Source organism: Falco naumanni, chromosome 2 (genome assembly GCF_017639655.2).
Source record: "Falco naumanni isolate bFalNau1 chromosome 2, bFalNau1.pat, whole genome shotgun sequence".
In the NCBI taxonomy this organism is placed as follows: Eukaryota; Metazoa; Chordata; class Aves; order Falconiformes; family Falconidae; genus Falco; species Falco naumanni.
The window spans coordinates 37,579,862-37,595,991 of NC_054055.1; the positions used below are offsets into that span (position 1 = coordinate 37,579,862).

Sequence of the window (16,130 nt, forward strand, 5' to 3'; positions counted from 1 at the left end):
TGACAACAGCCAAAGATGATAATATCCTGGAGTTTAACACACTGACACTGCTGAGGCACGATGTGCTGCTGAAAGTGGGGCACTGCAAAGCTAAAGTGGGAGCAAAGGTTGTGGATTAGAATGAATTAAGCAAACATGGATTAAGAAAGATCAATGAGCAGGGACACAGACTCATCAGGCTCTGTTTAGATAATCTGCTTGCTCCAACTAACATTTTCTTCCAATGTTACAGCTGAAGAAAATGTACTTGAAGCTCACTCTTGTCAGCTCCTGAGAAACTATCAGTAAATCACGCAGATGAGATAGTACCCTGAAACATAAAAACTCTGCCAAGGACTGATATTGACCCTGATCCCCAGATAGCAAGTACCATGACTGAAAAGACAGGTCTGCAATCCCAGATGATGAAACCATTAGGTCACTTGCCCTGGCTCAGTCAGTACATTACTGAGGAAGAACAGAGAGAAGCAACAAATGATACTGCAGTAAACTGTGGAAAAGGGCAACAGAAAAATCAGAAGGGCATTCTCCAACATTGTGCATTAGTAGTGATGACAGAAACGTTGGCAGAAAAGACCTGTCATTTCAGAGGAAATAGCTTGTAGAAACACACAATCCTACAGACTGATCAGAGAAAACTCTCAGGTCACAAAAGCTGTGAGAGAAAGTTTAGATAAGTGAAGTTCCCATAAGCCACACAATGAATTGGGATATGAAAAGTGTAAGCAGAAGTATTAGGACGTTTACTGACTAAAGTCTCATAAAGAATTAGATCTGTCAGTCAGTAGAAAAAACAATGTCCTGACTCACGTGCATAAGGTCAAAGTTGCTGGAAAAATAGCAAGGAAGTCTTACCACATCTCCCACACTGGAGTTACTTTTTATTGCTGTATACTCCATTAGCTTGAAAAGTTAAAAAAGAAAAATCTACCAAAGAGCTGAAAAGAAAATAAAGTGGACATCACACTATAGGAACCACCTCAGAAGTGATGTCATGTGTACTGACCACATCTCACTCTGTAAGACCTTGTAAGATCTCAGATCCTAATCTCAACCCACTTTTGCTTCCTTAAGTGACACCTAGAGAATAATCATTCTGTAGAATTTAGAAATAGAAGAAACTTGTATAGTCAAGTTGCTTTTTTCTCTGTCAGTGCAGAATTTTTCTTAGTAGTACATTTTAACTGATTTGCCACAGTAGCTAAATCACAAAGGTGCTTAAAATTTTCACAGATAAACCAATAAGATTTTTGCTTGAGTACAGCCAGAAACCCTACCAATAAAATTAGGAGAAGTGTTGACTTTCTACAAAGTAACTGGTGAAAAAAATACTTACTTTCCTGTCAGGAAAGAAGATCTTAGAAACTGCAAACGGTAAAAAAATATATTTATCTTCCAGTCGTCTGTTCACCATCCCATAGGACAGGGATGGTTCCAGCACACAAATGAACTGCAAGATACATGAAGAAGATATTAAAATCAGAAACCAATGTCAAAACAATTCTTCATTCACCTAATGAATAAAGGACTTGATTTCTCCCTTACAGGCTGTTAGAATAGAAAGTTACTTGTTTATCTCTAAAACCTCACCCATTCTGAAAAGAATATATAATGTAATGATTCATGCTTACCTCACACTCAGTTTTCTTTTGTATTTTTCCAGGGGGTGCCGGGGGGGGGTGGGGGTGGTGAGGAAAAAAACCAAATGAAACCCGAATCCAGACTTAGTAAACGGTTTTGTTTTGTTGTTTTTCCCATGTTTCAGTATCCAGTGGAAGACATAGCAAATTGCTAACACACTGCTGGATCTGAATTCAGTCCAATGTAAATACTTCCATAAAACAGCAGATTACATCAGGACAAGGATTTATCTGTTCCAACATTCTTCCTTCACCAGACATGAATATGAGGAACAAACATGCCTAGAGTGATTCTTTCTCCTGGCACGCTCTTGCAGCAGTAAGAGTCTGAGGGACCTCCTGAGATGAAGGCTCCAGACTTCTGTGTTCAGTAGAGAAGATGGGCATGTCCTCAGTCTTTTTAAGAATCTAATTACACTTTTGGATTCTGCAACATCTTGTGGCAATGAGTTCCACAATTTAATTATAGGCATGATATGGCAAAGTACTTCCTTTGTTTATTTCAAAACTGCTGCATGAAACTTGTGTGAATGCTCTCTAGATTTTGCATTGTGAGAAATAATGAACAGTTAAACAGTTTACCATACATCTGTGATAAAAAGCAAATTATCATCCTTAAAACAAAGTTGAGCTAGCTGGTTTCTCATCAGGTTCACTTGGAACAGAATACATTGAAAAAATACATAAATATACAAAAACTGCACTTGTGTGAAAATCACAGCATCCTGAAAGGGGGGTGGGGAGAGAAATTATAGCGGTCTTTTGTTCACAGTTTGGTGGGTTTTGGGGTTTTGGGGTTTTTTTGTTTGTTTTAGAGTGAGTAATGAAGCCTTGCTTTTAACCATTTGCACAAGCAGATTTTAAATTATTTACCTCTGGGAATGAATGTTCTAAGATATATGCATTTTAAAAGGGTATTCTGTTAATGTAAGAGTAGAACGATTCCTCAAAGTACAAAGTTCATAATGTATATTATTACAAATTCCTTTTGCAATCTGTGTACTGCCTTATTTGCTCCCTGATATTTAAGGGCACTTACTGAGGGAATGTAAGTGTTGTTACAGTGAGTGACATACCATATGGCAAGTAGGATCAGCTGCAGCTTTGTACACTGTTGTAATTTTTCCCCTTGTACTACAGTTTTACATGATGTAATGGTGTGGGTTTTTTGCAATTGTTCAACATTCTACCATTTAAGACTGCCATACTATAAAATGTCATTTAGGGGGTTGCAGCTGAACCTGCTCACCGTACGTCTGCATTTATTTCACAGATGTCTATCACACTGTCATCCCACAGGTGCATTCAAACTTTAAAATTTTCCTGTGCCTCAGCTTCTAATGTAAGAAAAATGCATTATGCAAGATGAGGAAATGGCAGCCAAAAAAGTAAATGTTGCTAAATGTCACTTTACAATACAACATGGGCATGCAAATGCAACTAAGCTTATAGGGTGATAATATTTGCACTCCCAGTAAAACATGATGTACCAATTATAGTGTAAGGGCCAGGTCCTGAAAAGTAAACACCCTCTCTACAGCAAAAGTAAGAAATATAAATGTGGGGAGGTTCCATTAATATGGGATAATTTTTTTTTCCTGTGTTTTTACTCAATTGTCATCAATGAAAATTTTCTAAAACTGAATTCATCTGGAGGTTATTTTCTGTTTTAACTGGAACTACAGCTGGTTTAAGTGTAGTCCTATTGCTCCATTCTCAGAGGTTTAGAAAATAAGCGGTGTGGAATGTATACCTAAAAAAAAAAAAAAAAAAAAAAAAAAAAGAAGACATTGAATAATAATGTAACATTTAAGTGTAATGACATATTTAAGGAAAAAGTGGTTTCCTATGACTGTTCCTGCAGAGTTCATACAGCTAATAAAGAACGTTCTCTTCTCTGTTTCCCTCATTTCACTTTACTTTGCCTCTACATTTTCCTTTCCTTTTTTTACCTCAACATGCCATGATTTTTTTCTATGTGTAGGTCATCAGCAACATTGTGATCTAAGATCCCATTTCAAGGTCAAACTCTACGGCATTTCTACATGAATAAGCCATTTAATTCAGGCTGCTAACATACATAGTTACACTGTGAGGAAAACAATGAAAAAATAACTGAGAAAAAATTTGTCCAGCAGGAAGTGCCACTGGTCCTAACAAAATTATTTTCAAATCTCAGTTTGAGTTTTAGATCTCAATTAGAAAACAAGTTTTATTTATGCACCAATCATCTGTACAAGACAACTAACAAATCATAAAAAAACCTCGTCTGAATTCTAACAGTATTGTTAATAAAAATACTTTCTGTGTGCAACAATAAATATAGATTCACAACCAGTGTTATTTCTGTGCTCCAATACGGCTTTTTGGTTTTGAGGTTTTGAAAATTAAAGACTGGGTAGATGTGAAAATAACAGAAGATAAATCAAAATGTAAAAGAAAGGACAAAATCAAAATACACCTATCCTTTTAATTAAATAAATCACCATAATTTCTTCATAATTTTGGAGTACATGTCAATATAGTTCAATACATATAATCCTATATTCTGAGATCATATTGGGTTTGGTGCCAGCACAGAGTTACAGTAAAATTAGTGCCTTGTTGATTAGATATGGCTTAATGCTTCTGGTAAATTCTTCTTTGATCAATCATTCTGAAATTCTAACAAAACCCCACGGATTTCTTGTGGCCAAAATGATAGAAAACACTGATATTGCATTATAACTGCAGTTGAAGTTACTGTTTTATACTGAGGCCTTTACTACTTGCTTTACCTTGCTTATTTTTATCAGGACTGGAAGACAGGGTAGCCTGGTAACAAAAAGCACTGCAACAAGGAAAGTTAAAAACACTTCTCCCTCATTAATATGTGTATTTCATGTCTTATTTAATGTACATTAAGTACTCATTGATCAGATATTTTCTGACCGTACCTGGTTAATAACTCACAAGCAGCACTGAAATATGTGCTTAAAATACATATCTTGATTTTTCTTTGCAAATACCAAATATTATTATATTTTTTTTCTTGGCAATAGAGAGGTTTCTCTAATTACCCACGATAAGTTCCACTGATTTCAAACAAACACCTAAGGCCTAATTTTTTTCCCACTTGGAACTCTGAAAGTCTGTTAAAGAAAAAAGGGTTTAGAGAAAACAGTCGTTAGTTACAGTTCTGTTAATTTTGTAGTTATTGTCTCTTCCTTTTTTAAAATTATTTTATATTCATTCCCTACTGAAGAATTTCCATTTAAATAAAGCAGATGTCAAGATTTATGACTTAAGATATTGGCACAAATATAATAGAAAGGTACTGAAAAGTATTGCAATTGAATAAGCTTGGGTAAAAATTGTGCTTTCCTCCTAAAGATTTTATTTCCACTGGTGAGCTTGCTTGTTATTTATAAAGGAAACAGAAACAATTTCTCTTTACAAGCTTCACTCTCACATTTGTAATGCCAGCTGCAGATACTGTCTCAGCTGAGACAGAACAGGGTAATTCTTTTTGTTCACTCTGATTCTGCGATTCAGTGAAACTTAGAGAAGTTGGGAAACAAGGAAAAAAGAGAGCTGTAGAACAAAAAAGTAAATGTGATTCTAAAGAAAACAAAGTCTTAAAAAGAAAGTGGTGACAGCAGGCTGCTGAAAAAGCAAATATACTGTGATATGCCAGAAAACTTCAGAAAAATCATATTTTTAATTTTGTTTCAATGCTTTCAAAGTAAGGTTGTTCTTTTTATAGATGATCATTAACAAACAGTTCTCATAATGTTGCAATCCCTGCTGAAAACAAATGATATCCAAAATATCTTTTTTCTTGTATTTTTCTATTAATGAGCAGTTTCTTAAATCTGTATTTGCTTTTCATCCAGCTTTTAAATTATTTACTTTTACATGAGATTAGTATTTTCTTAGTATTTACTACACTGCCAAAAATATTTTGATGTTGACAAATTTTATTTTTATAGTTTGTATTTTGTAACAGAAAATAAGACAAACTATGGCAAGTCCAAACTATATATTTTTGGAATATATTTTACCAACTGAAATGACTGAGCTATAAAAATAACTGTTTTAGTGGGAAGACCAAATAGTTCTGCCATGTAGCCTTATAAAGTACAGAATATAATAGAGATACATTTTGCACAGAAGTATTGCAAAAGCTGACAATAACCAGCAATAAAAAAAAAAAAATCAGTAACATAATATATTTATATCACAGCATGTAAGTAAGTGGTCAGGAGACATCTCACATAACTTTAGAGGTCTGAAAGATATCTGCATATTTACTAGTCACTTTTTTTTTTTATATTCAATGGAGATCAATAGGCAGTAGAGATGGAATTTGTGTAACCAACTATAGATATCCACTTTAGGGTTATATGAATCACAAATAAGGGTGTGTTTCTCTCCACTAATAAAAAAAAAGCTGACAAAAATAGCTTAGTTGTAGGCTGTAAAGGTAAATTAAAAGAATCATCCCTCTTTACTATTTTCCTTACACTATATGGCTCAGATGACTAGTTTTCCACCACAATAAATTCAGATGGTGGATTATTTACAGGCGTTATAATTTAGAGTACATATTCCTTCTTGATGCAGCAATAGAAATCAAATTGTCCCATATGAACTTTGGCTACAGAGAAAATCTATGCTATGCAACACTTAATTACTAAGAAATATAAAGTCACAGTACCTGATGTCTCATTATGCAGTCATTCTCAACATCACTTTGAACCTATGTTTTATGGGAAAATTCATACAAGTGCCACCAGATTATAATACGACTTGCTGGTGATGCCAAGTGCTTTCAGAGTTACTTGTCTTTACATTTACAATAAAAGCTTCATTGTGTTAGGTAATATACAGAACTTGATACACAGCATGTCACATCCAGACATGGTCATTCAACAATTATCCATGAAAAATTACACTTGTCAAAGTATCAGAAAGTTTAGCAAGTTTAGAATGGGAAGTTTACGGAAGATTATCTTCCAACCACTATTATGATAAACACAATAAACAGTAACACTTAAACACAGACATAAACATTACTAAAAATATAGTGTTGTCTTTTCTGATGAGCAGTGGGAAGAGTAAGGTAAATCAAGTAAAAGAGCAAAAGCAGAAATAAATCAGTAACCATGAAGAGCTGATACAAAACAGAATGGAAAAGGAATAGAATAAATTAATTCAAACAATGTAGTGGTGGATGTGGGGAAGACTTCTTTATATAAAAAATATTGCTAATGAGAAAACTAACTTGATCAAGTAGTTCAACACTTAACAGCAATGTATGACAAATAGTCTTACGGAATCATCTATGAAGTTATACTGTTTCCCTTTGAAAACTGTCTGGGGATCCTATGCAGTGAGATGATAGGCATGGCCAAAGAAAGTAAAAGCTTCTGCTCATATTTTTCAGCTACAGATGACTATCAATAAAATTTGGTGCTTGTAAGGAAAAAGTACTAAAAGGTACAAGAAAAAGTAAAATATTTACCACTGATGTGACAAAACATAACAAAGATGACATCAAATCCCAGATGGGTTGGTTTGGGTTTTCTGGGTTTGGTTTTTTTTTTTTTGTAGACTTGTATTATTTCAACACTAGTTAGAATTAAAAACCTGTTTAAAATTAAGAATTCCTTATAAAAAAGGACAAACGTTTTTTATCATCTAGAATTCCTTTTCACAGCAGCTCTAATCATAAACAGGAAAGACATTCAAGCAAGCTGAAATACTAATAATTTAATGGTAACTTTTTATATTTTGTATCACAAAATAAAATAATTTAAACACTATCCCTTAAAGAGTACTTTGTTTCCTGTGTGTAGTTTCTCTTTAGTGATAGTATTTGTCAGTACACAATATTTCTGTGTAGGACTTCAAACATGCCTTATAAATTCTCATGTTCAACTATAATGATTGATCTTGCCATTACCTTCAATTGTAGAAATCCCAGTAATTTAAACTCAAGTGTTTGCTGCTAGTTAAGCAAGTAAATTTGGTATTCCTCTGAAAATATCAAGCTATTACAATTTTATCTTTCTAAAAAGAGCTACTTATTTGCTGTGAAAAGATTAAGGAACCTGCTACTCTATCTGTAACAGTATATAAATTCTACAGCAAAGAAACTTAACAAAGCTTGGAAAATTGGCTGTTTGCTCAAACAGATGAGTGAACCATTAAAATGGCTCATAGAAACTCCAGGGGGTCAAATTCTCTTTTGGTTATATATTGTTTCAACATGTTCTGGAAGAATGCAGAGCACCTCTCTCTCAGGGCTTGAGTTGGGAAAATGCATAAATAAATGTTTTCTATAGCACTCTTCATCTCAGGAAATGTGCATAACTCAAAATTAATTAAAAAAGATATGCCACAGAAAAGGATTACTAGATTAAATATTTTATAGATTCAGAAGCTCAAACAGAAGAAAATATAACAGAATTCTCTGATATGGATTCTTTAATACACTTTCTGAAAGATGTATTCTTCATCTTTCCATAGAATGTAGAGTACAAAATATTTTGGAATAGAGTATGGTTCTGCATCCAAGTGTCTAGGATGTTTGTCTGTGGGTTGAGAAGTCCCAGACAGTTCCAGACACAGTGTCTGTATCTCATATTCAGCACTAATTGGAGAATAACTGGAGACCACTTGCTTGTGAGTCAATTTACCCAGGCTAGTACTAGGGCATACTGTCATCTTCTCACTTCTTGACTGAGACTCTAAAAGGATTTTGCATGCCAAATTTCTTGTTTCTGGATCAAAACCCTAATCACAAGCAAGTTCAGCCCCAACCTTGGCATCACAGAATCGAAGAATGGTCAGGCTTGGAAGGGACCTCTGGAGACCATCTAGGCCAACCCCTCTGCTAAAGCAGGTTCACCTACAGCAGGTTGTGCAGAATTGCGTCCAGGCAGGTTTTGAGTATCTCCAGAGAAGGAGACTCCACAACTTCTCTAGGCAGCCTGGTCCAGTGCTCTGTCACATTCAAAGTAAAGATGTTTTTCCTCATACTCAAATGGAACTTCCTCTGTTTCAGTTTGTGCCCATTGCCTCTTGTTCTGTTGCTTGGCACTACTGAAAAGAGCCTGGCTCCATCTGATTGACACTCGCCCTTACGATATTTGCATGCATTGGTAAGATCCACCCTCGCTTTTCTCTCTCCCAGGCTAAACAGGCCCAGCTCTCTCAGCCTTTTCTCAGAGATGCTCCAGTCCCCTAATCATCTTCATAGCCCTCTGCTGGACACTCTCCAGTAGTTCCCTGTTTCTCTTGAACTGAGGAACCCGGAACTGGACAAGCACTCCAGATGCAGCCTCACCAGAGTAGAGTAAAGGGGGAGGAGAATCTCCCTCCACATGCTGGCCATGCACCTCCTAATGCACCCCAGGATCCCACTGGCCTTCTTGGCCACCAGGGCAAACTGCTGGCTCATGGGGAATTTGATGTCCACCTGAATTGCCAGGTCCTTCTCTGCAGAGCTGCCTTCCAGCAGGTCATCCCCCAGCCTGTGCTGGTGCATGGGGTTGTTCTTCCCTGTGTACAGGACCTTACACTTGCCTTTAGTTAAACCTGAGGTTCCTCTCTGCCCAGCTCTCCAGCCTAAGTTGAACAGGACTGGACCCAGTACTGACTCCCAGGGAACACCGCTACCTACAGGCCTCCATCTAGACTTTGTGCCACTGATCACAACCCTCTGAGCTCTGCCATTCAGCCAGGTCTCTGTCCACCTCACTATCCACGCATCTAACCCACACTGCCTGAGCTTACCTCTGAGGGTGTTAGGGGAGACAGTGTCAAAAGCTCTGCTGAAGTCAAGGTAGACAAGACCCACTGCTTTCCCCTCATCTACCCAACCAGTTATTCCATCATAGAAGGCTATATGTCTATCAATACATTCATTGCTGATGCCCAGAATATACACATCTCCAGCTACTCAAAGAACCTGAGAAGCAGCTTTGCAGGGATTTAAAGAATTGTGAATATGGACTAAGGTACCTACATATCACTGAATGCATTTAAATCTCCTCACCCTTTTTGCTGTCTAGCTTCTTTCTGCTCTCCCCAAGCAGACCATTGTTTCCAACTGGTAATCTGTGAAAGAAAAGATCTGGGCAGGAACTCAATGAGAAAAACTAATGGAAAAATGCACAGCAAAATCAACAGACCGTCAGCCTGCTTTAATTAGTTATCTTCTTACTGTAATTTAGTCTGATGTGCAAAAAGTAACTGTAAAAGCATTACTTCTTTATATATCTAAATACTAACAAAAATATAATTAAAAAATCTTTCAGTGACTTTCTATTATGTCTCATAATTGAAGTAATGGTTACTCTGCAATGCATCTGCTGTGCTAGTACACATTAAGCAAACATTAGCAAAACCAGAGAAATTTCAATGGAATGGAACAGTGTTATACCCTGATTATTTTTTTTTTCTGCTGTGCATCTTTCAGCCCAATAACAGCATTGAATTTATTTCAAATTCTCACTGGCCCTGAAAGATGTCGAGAATTTTCCAGCCTGGTGAAAATCTCACACCATTTTATCCCCCGGTACCATACCTCAGCAGCCTTGCCCTCAATTTTGGTGACCCACTGCTGCATGAGGAAAACTCCAAACACCTCAAAAAAATCCTACTGTTGATCTCAAGTACATCTCTTCAGTACACCAGCTTCTGCTCATGCATTTCACCTACAGGGGCAACTTTTTTATGACGGAGCTTCTTTCCCAGCATAAGTCTTCTCCAACTTACTCCCCATAGCCTGGGAACACATCAGCCAAAATGTTTTGGATGCACCAGCTGCTTCCATGTGTATCATTAACTCCATCTCACCCCTGCTGGTACTCCTTCTGTATTCTGTGTAATTATCATGTAACGATCATTTGTACCCTTCCTCCTTCCCATTTTTCCTCCACCTGATAACAATAAATGTCCATTAGTAGTGCTGAAATTACCTTTAGATAAAGGTGTCTTTTTTATTAAACAAGCTTCAGTTGGAGCAGACTCCTAAGCATGTGTCTAACTTCATCCATTGAAATTGACTCCTTAGGTTCATGGGATTATTAATAAAATAAGCAAAATATTAAATTTTTTTTTAAAATTAAAAATTATATTAATTACTATTTAAGAATGGTTGGTCAGGTTGTACCCAAAAAGCACCAACCATACAATATGAACTGCAATAATAGAATAACATATACCTGTCTGGGGGGGATTGTTGTAGTCTCTCCCTTCCACATTGCCCTTCCAGCTAACAAATACTACTACTGTACTACTCTAAGATGTTCTGTACTACTCTAAGATGTTTTGCGTACAGAAATATTTCATATACTTAGCATTAGCAGCTTCTTATTCTTTACTTCTCTCATGTCCCTTGAGAAAAAAAGGGTGCAGAGAAGAGCACTGAAGAGCATTTGTTAAAGAAAGTTTCCAACATCTTTCCAGTGTGTTTTACACTAAGGAAAGTCAGGGTGGTGAAATAATAGCTGCTCTTTTGTCTCCAGAGATAAAAGAGCAAAGGGAAAATATTATTTATTTATATATATATTTAATTTTTTCCCATGTATTTATTTATCTATTTCTTTACTTATTTATTTTCAGCCTTTGAAACAGCATATAGAAAGACTATTGAAATTAGAAGACAGGAGAGGTGATTCTCTGCCCTCTAACTTGAAGGAGTCAACAGATTTCTGAAAACAGAGTTAAGCCCCCCAAGTGCAGGCACATGGGTACTTACTATCATGCTGTTTAGAGAACACTGAGGAAAAGATATTTGGAGGTGGGGGGCAGCGGCTGATTTAGCTTTTACCTTCTATGACAACATTTACAGAAAAGATTTTCTTTAAGTAAAGAACAAAACTTAGGTGTGACTAGCACTCATGAAAATTTCTCCAGAAAATTTCATGGTAAAAATTCCCAATATTTTTGTTAGACATAAATGTAAAGCTTCATTGTGGTGGGCTGACCTTGACTGGCTGCTAGGTGCCCACCAGCCGCTCTCCCACTTCCCTTCCTCAGCAGAATGGGGGAGAAAATAAAATGAAAAAGCTTGTGGGTTGAGATGAAGACAAGAAGGTCATTCACTAATTGCCATCACAGACAAAACAGACTTCACTTGGGGAAGATTAATTTAATTGACTCCAAATCAAAAATAAAGTAGTATAATCAGAAACAAAACCAAAATATATCTCTTTCCATCCACCCCCCTTTTTTCTCTAGCTCAACTTCACTGCTTTGTTCCTGACTCCCCTACCTCCTCCCCACACTGAGCAGTACAGGAGGATGGGGCTGGGGGCTGGGGTCAGGCTGCAGCAGCTCCTCTTTGCTGCTCCTTCCTCCTCAAACTATTACCCTGCTCCAGCGTGGGCTGCCCACGGGTCACAGCCTCCCTCGGGCACCCACCTGCTCCGGCGTGGGGCCTCCAGGGGCTGCCGGTGGGGATCTGCTCCTCCGTGGGCCTCCCCGGGCTGAGGGGGACAGCCTGCCTCAGCGTGGGCTTCACCGCGGGCTGGGGGGAACCTCTGCTCCGGGCCTGGAGCCCCCTGCCCCTCCTGCGCTGCCATGGCGGCTGCGGGGATGGGCCTCTCACGTGCTCTCACCCCTTTCACATAGATGCTGTGGAACATGTTTTACCCTTAAACTTGTTTTCCCTGAGACAGCAGCCTGGTGGCCAGGGCCGTGCCCTGCAGTGGGTGGGCCGGAGCCGGCTGGAACCAGCCGTGCCCGGCCCGAGGCAGCCCCAGCCGCCTCATAGAGTCCCCTCAGCCCTCGCTGCCAGCACCCCAGCACCCGGTACATTAATTCATACAGAAAACAATTCTGTTTTAATTTGGTTTAGTTATAACAGAAAGCAAATAAATCTTGAGAGTAGCTTTCTTCTGCTGCATGCTGTGATCATGAAATCTAATCAATTTAATTAAAATAGACATTTTCTCACAAATTCTATCGATTTGGATGAACTCCCATTTCTCTGTGAAATACTTTTCTTATTAAAACATATCAACCAGCCAATTATTAATAATGTTTTATGCCAACCTCAGCAGGCTAACTAAGCTTTAATAACAGAAAAGGTTTAGAAAACAATCTGCCACAGAAATTTTTAAATTCCAATGAACCCCCAAAATTTCATGTGAATTTTAATATTTAAATGCAATCGACGAAGACGCTTAGCAACTTCAGTCTCTCCCATAGTATACTCAGTGATTAAATCCTACCTCACACATGACATTATGTATGAAAGTAGATAAGCACATTTCCTCCACTGTTCAGAGAGCTGAGTGGTCAGATGCCTGTTTTGACGATTTTGCTAGTGGAAGGCAAAAATGAGAAATGCCTTGGACTTGGGGTTCTGGAGGTAACAGTAAGTGGGCTTTTCGTGCAAAAGTATTTCCCGCCATGTCCCCTGTCACAGTAAATGACATCCTTACGCACACAGCTTGAAGAGGCAGATGGAGAACTGGGTCCTGCCTCTGTGTAAGTGAACTCCTTTAAGGAAGAGGGTGAGTGGTTCTTTGCCTTTTAAAAAATAAAGACAAAATAACAGTAGTACATAATTAATAATGATCACTTTCAGAATACCTTACAGCTTCAAAGCGCTATGAAACCATCAAGTAATTAATGTTTACTTAGTGAAATTAACATAATTCAATATGCAAAGGCGCTGAAACAACAGAAGAGTTTTAAAATGCACAAGCCAAATCCCAGTGCCCACCTGAGAAGCTGTGCAACTTTGTAGTAAGGCTCTACACAATCCTTGATGTGCCATGTATGTGCAGTGTCCAATGGCATCAGAATAGATCAGCAGAATAAATAATTTGGAAAAGAATGAAGACTCAAAGAGATGCAGGATTTTAGAGGATTCTGCAAAGGATCAGAATCACATACCTTGATGTTCAAGCTACTCATGCTACTAATAGACAGGAAAGAATTGACCAGATAAAGGTGTTTTGGGTTGGTTTGGGTTTTTTTCTTGTAAACATTGTAAGATTTTTTTACTAATTGATTCTTACAGCTTATTCACAGTATGATTCTGCATTTTTCTCTATTAGAAGTTCTATTGACTTAAACAGGAGTAGTGAGTGCACAAGGAATAGAGAATAAGGCCTTTGAAGTTCGGTATCATTATTTAGATTTCAGGCATGCCTGGAGAAAGCACTCTAGATTAATAAAATGCTTTGCTTCAATTAGCTGTGTGTCTCCTGCAACCCTCCCCAATTCCCTCTGCCCTTGTTTAACATACTCCCTTATCCCTTCGCATTATCCAGACAGGTGCTCTCTGCTACCACAGACTGCTGAAAGTTTCATGGAGGAGATACAGTGTAGGGAGGAGGGGGATGTATACTGGTTTCTTGGCTCTGATGCAGGAAAGGAGAATGTATGAGGCTGTACATGAATGTGATTTTTTTTTTCTCCGTTAGTATTGTTTCAGAGATTCTTTAAAAAGATCTCTGCAAAAAAAACCCTAAATCTTACAAGATCTCTTAAACATATATGCTCACTTCCATGTATGGCAAACACATTTTCAAAATCTAGCAAGAAAATTTAAATCAAAGGAGTATTACTTCTAGCTGATTAGTTATGGGGAGAGGGAAGCCAATATAAAGGAAAAAATATGCATTATTTTGTATATATATATGTAAGAAAAAATTATTGTAGTGGAACCCAGATTTCTGCCATGATTTTCTCTGGTTTTCCACTGTAGTAAGCCCCTTCATTTTGGACTTCCTTGAAAGAGGCTTTGGAGCATAATGCAACGGCCACTGAAAACTGACGCATCCTGCAAAGTGGGGGCAGGAAATTATAAGTTTCACATTGAGTTCAATGGGAAAGTCATAAGGCCCTGCTCCTTTTCCCTTGGGGTATTTTTCCTATTTTATTGTCAGTACTATAATGGGCAATCAGTTCCTGAAATGGTGCCCTGCTGTCTAGATGAAGCATTTATAGTTTTTTTTAAGCAGCCCATTTGAACACTGAAGAATAAAAAAGTCAGTCCTTGTAAGTTCTGATTTTAGGGCCCTGATCCTGCACTGAACCGTGTGTTGGCAAACCTCCTGCCCACTTGGAATTCAGTGCAGTATCTTCAAGGTCTTGATTTCTACATTTTCCACTGCAATTCCAACCTTTATTTATCACAGCTGGAAACAACATTACAAATAAAAATGCTTCTAAACCCCAAAGTGTCTGTCCCTTAAAAAAGTTACCTTTCCCAGATTTATATGCATATATTTATATAGTAATCCTCTGAATGGAGATACTGCTTCTAATGAATTAGGGGTTTACTATAAAAATATATAAATCATCACAGATGTTTTCATTCAGTAACACTTTTGTTGGGGAAAAAAAAATATCTGTTCAAAGCTCAGAGGAAAGATGTCTTTTTGAGGGCCTAACATCACAAACCAGATCCAAGAAAAACCTTATGGGCCAAATCCCACATAAGATTTAGGCCTAAAATGAAACTAAGAGAATTTAGGGATCATTTAAGGTCAGTCTAAATTGGGATATAGAAGCCCAAACTTGACTACAGCCCAGATCATTATCTAGGTCATCTCTTTTCAGCAGTGCCTAATCCTTACAATACCTAAATCTATAAAATGTCTTCCTCCATGGCTTAAAGTTTGCTGCTGCTTAATGTGGTCATACTTGTTCAGACCTGGCCACTGAAGATATATATCCATTGCCCGGATAAATTCCAGGTTAATCAGAAGTTAGCAAGTCAGTGACTTATCTGCTTCTCCGGAAAAGTCTGAAAATATTGCTATGTCTTTTTTCACATCTGCTTAATGCTCAGAACTCTTCTTCACAGAAGCTGGAGGCCCATTACTAGCCCTGAGCTAGCATTGTCCGTAACCTTAATGGTAGCCACAGGAAAGCATACGTTCCACCCACCTGTGTAGGTGGGACCTCTCTGAAGCAGGAGTCATGGTATTAGAAGAGATAGTAGGTTTATGAGTGAGTCTCTCCTAGCTGTTATGGCACTTAGTAGGAAAGGTAAATCTGATATTTTTTCAGGTCTTTACGCCCAGGACTATTGTCCTTCTAACCAAATGGCATAGGAAGTACATACCTCTTCTGAGATAGAGCAAGAATATAATTTCTGTCTCACTCCAAGGACAGCTGGGGAACCCTTTCTATGGTGACTTGGCTTTTCTGGATACAATGGCTTAGTTGGAAGAGCAAAGGCAAACATTTATCATCAGCTGTCCTCACCAGCTTGTTGCTCATGTCTCAGGAAGTCACAGAGCTTGGTGATGAAGGCCATTGCTGTATGGGGGAACAGGAGGCATGCATTGCTTCAAGATTTGAAAATCTACTTACTGGACAAATAGTTAAACTGCCCACTTACAGTTCAGAAGACAGGAAGTGCAATTTATCATCACTTTTAAAACTCATTCCCTTTAGTGAATAATCCCCCAAGGTGTGTAGGCTCTCAAAATCAGCATCTCACTCTTTTCATCTGAATTCTTTCACATCAGA

At 37.8% G+C, this 16,130-nt stretch overlaps 1 long non-coding RNA gene across 1 annotated transcript in view; it reads right to left on the bottom strand.

Annotated features, from left to right (window-relative positions):
* Nucleotides 1–1,342: 1,342 nt before the first annotated feature.
* The window catches only part of LOC121083893, a 40,589-nt gene continuing 25,801 nt past the window's right edge, over nucleotides 1,343–16,130 (bottom strand). The window contains exon 4 of the long non-coding RNA XR_005826520.1: nucleotides 1,343–1,450. This is a non-coding gene — a long non-coding RNA (uncharacterized LOC121083893). The remainder of the gene's footprint in view (nucleotides 1,451–16,130) is intronic.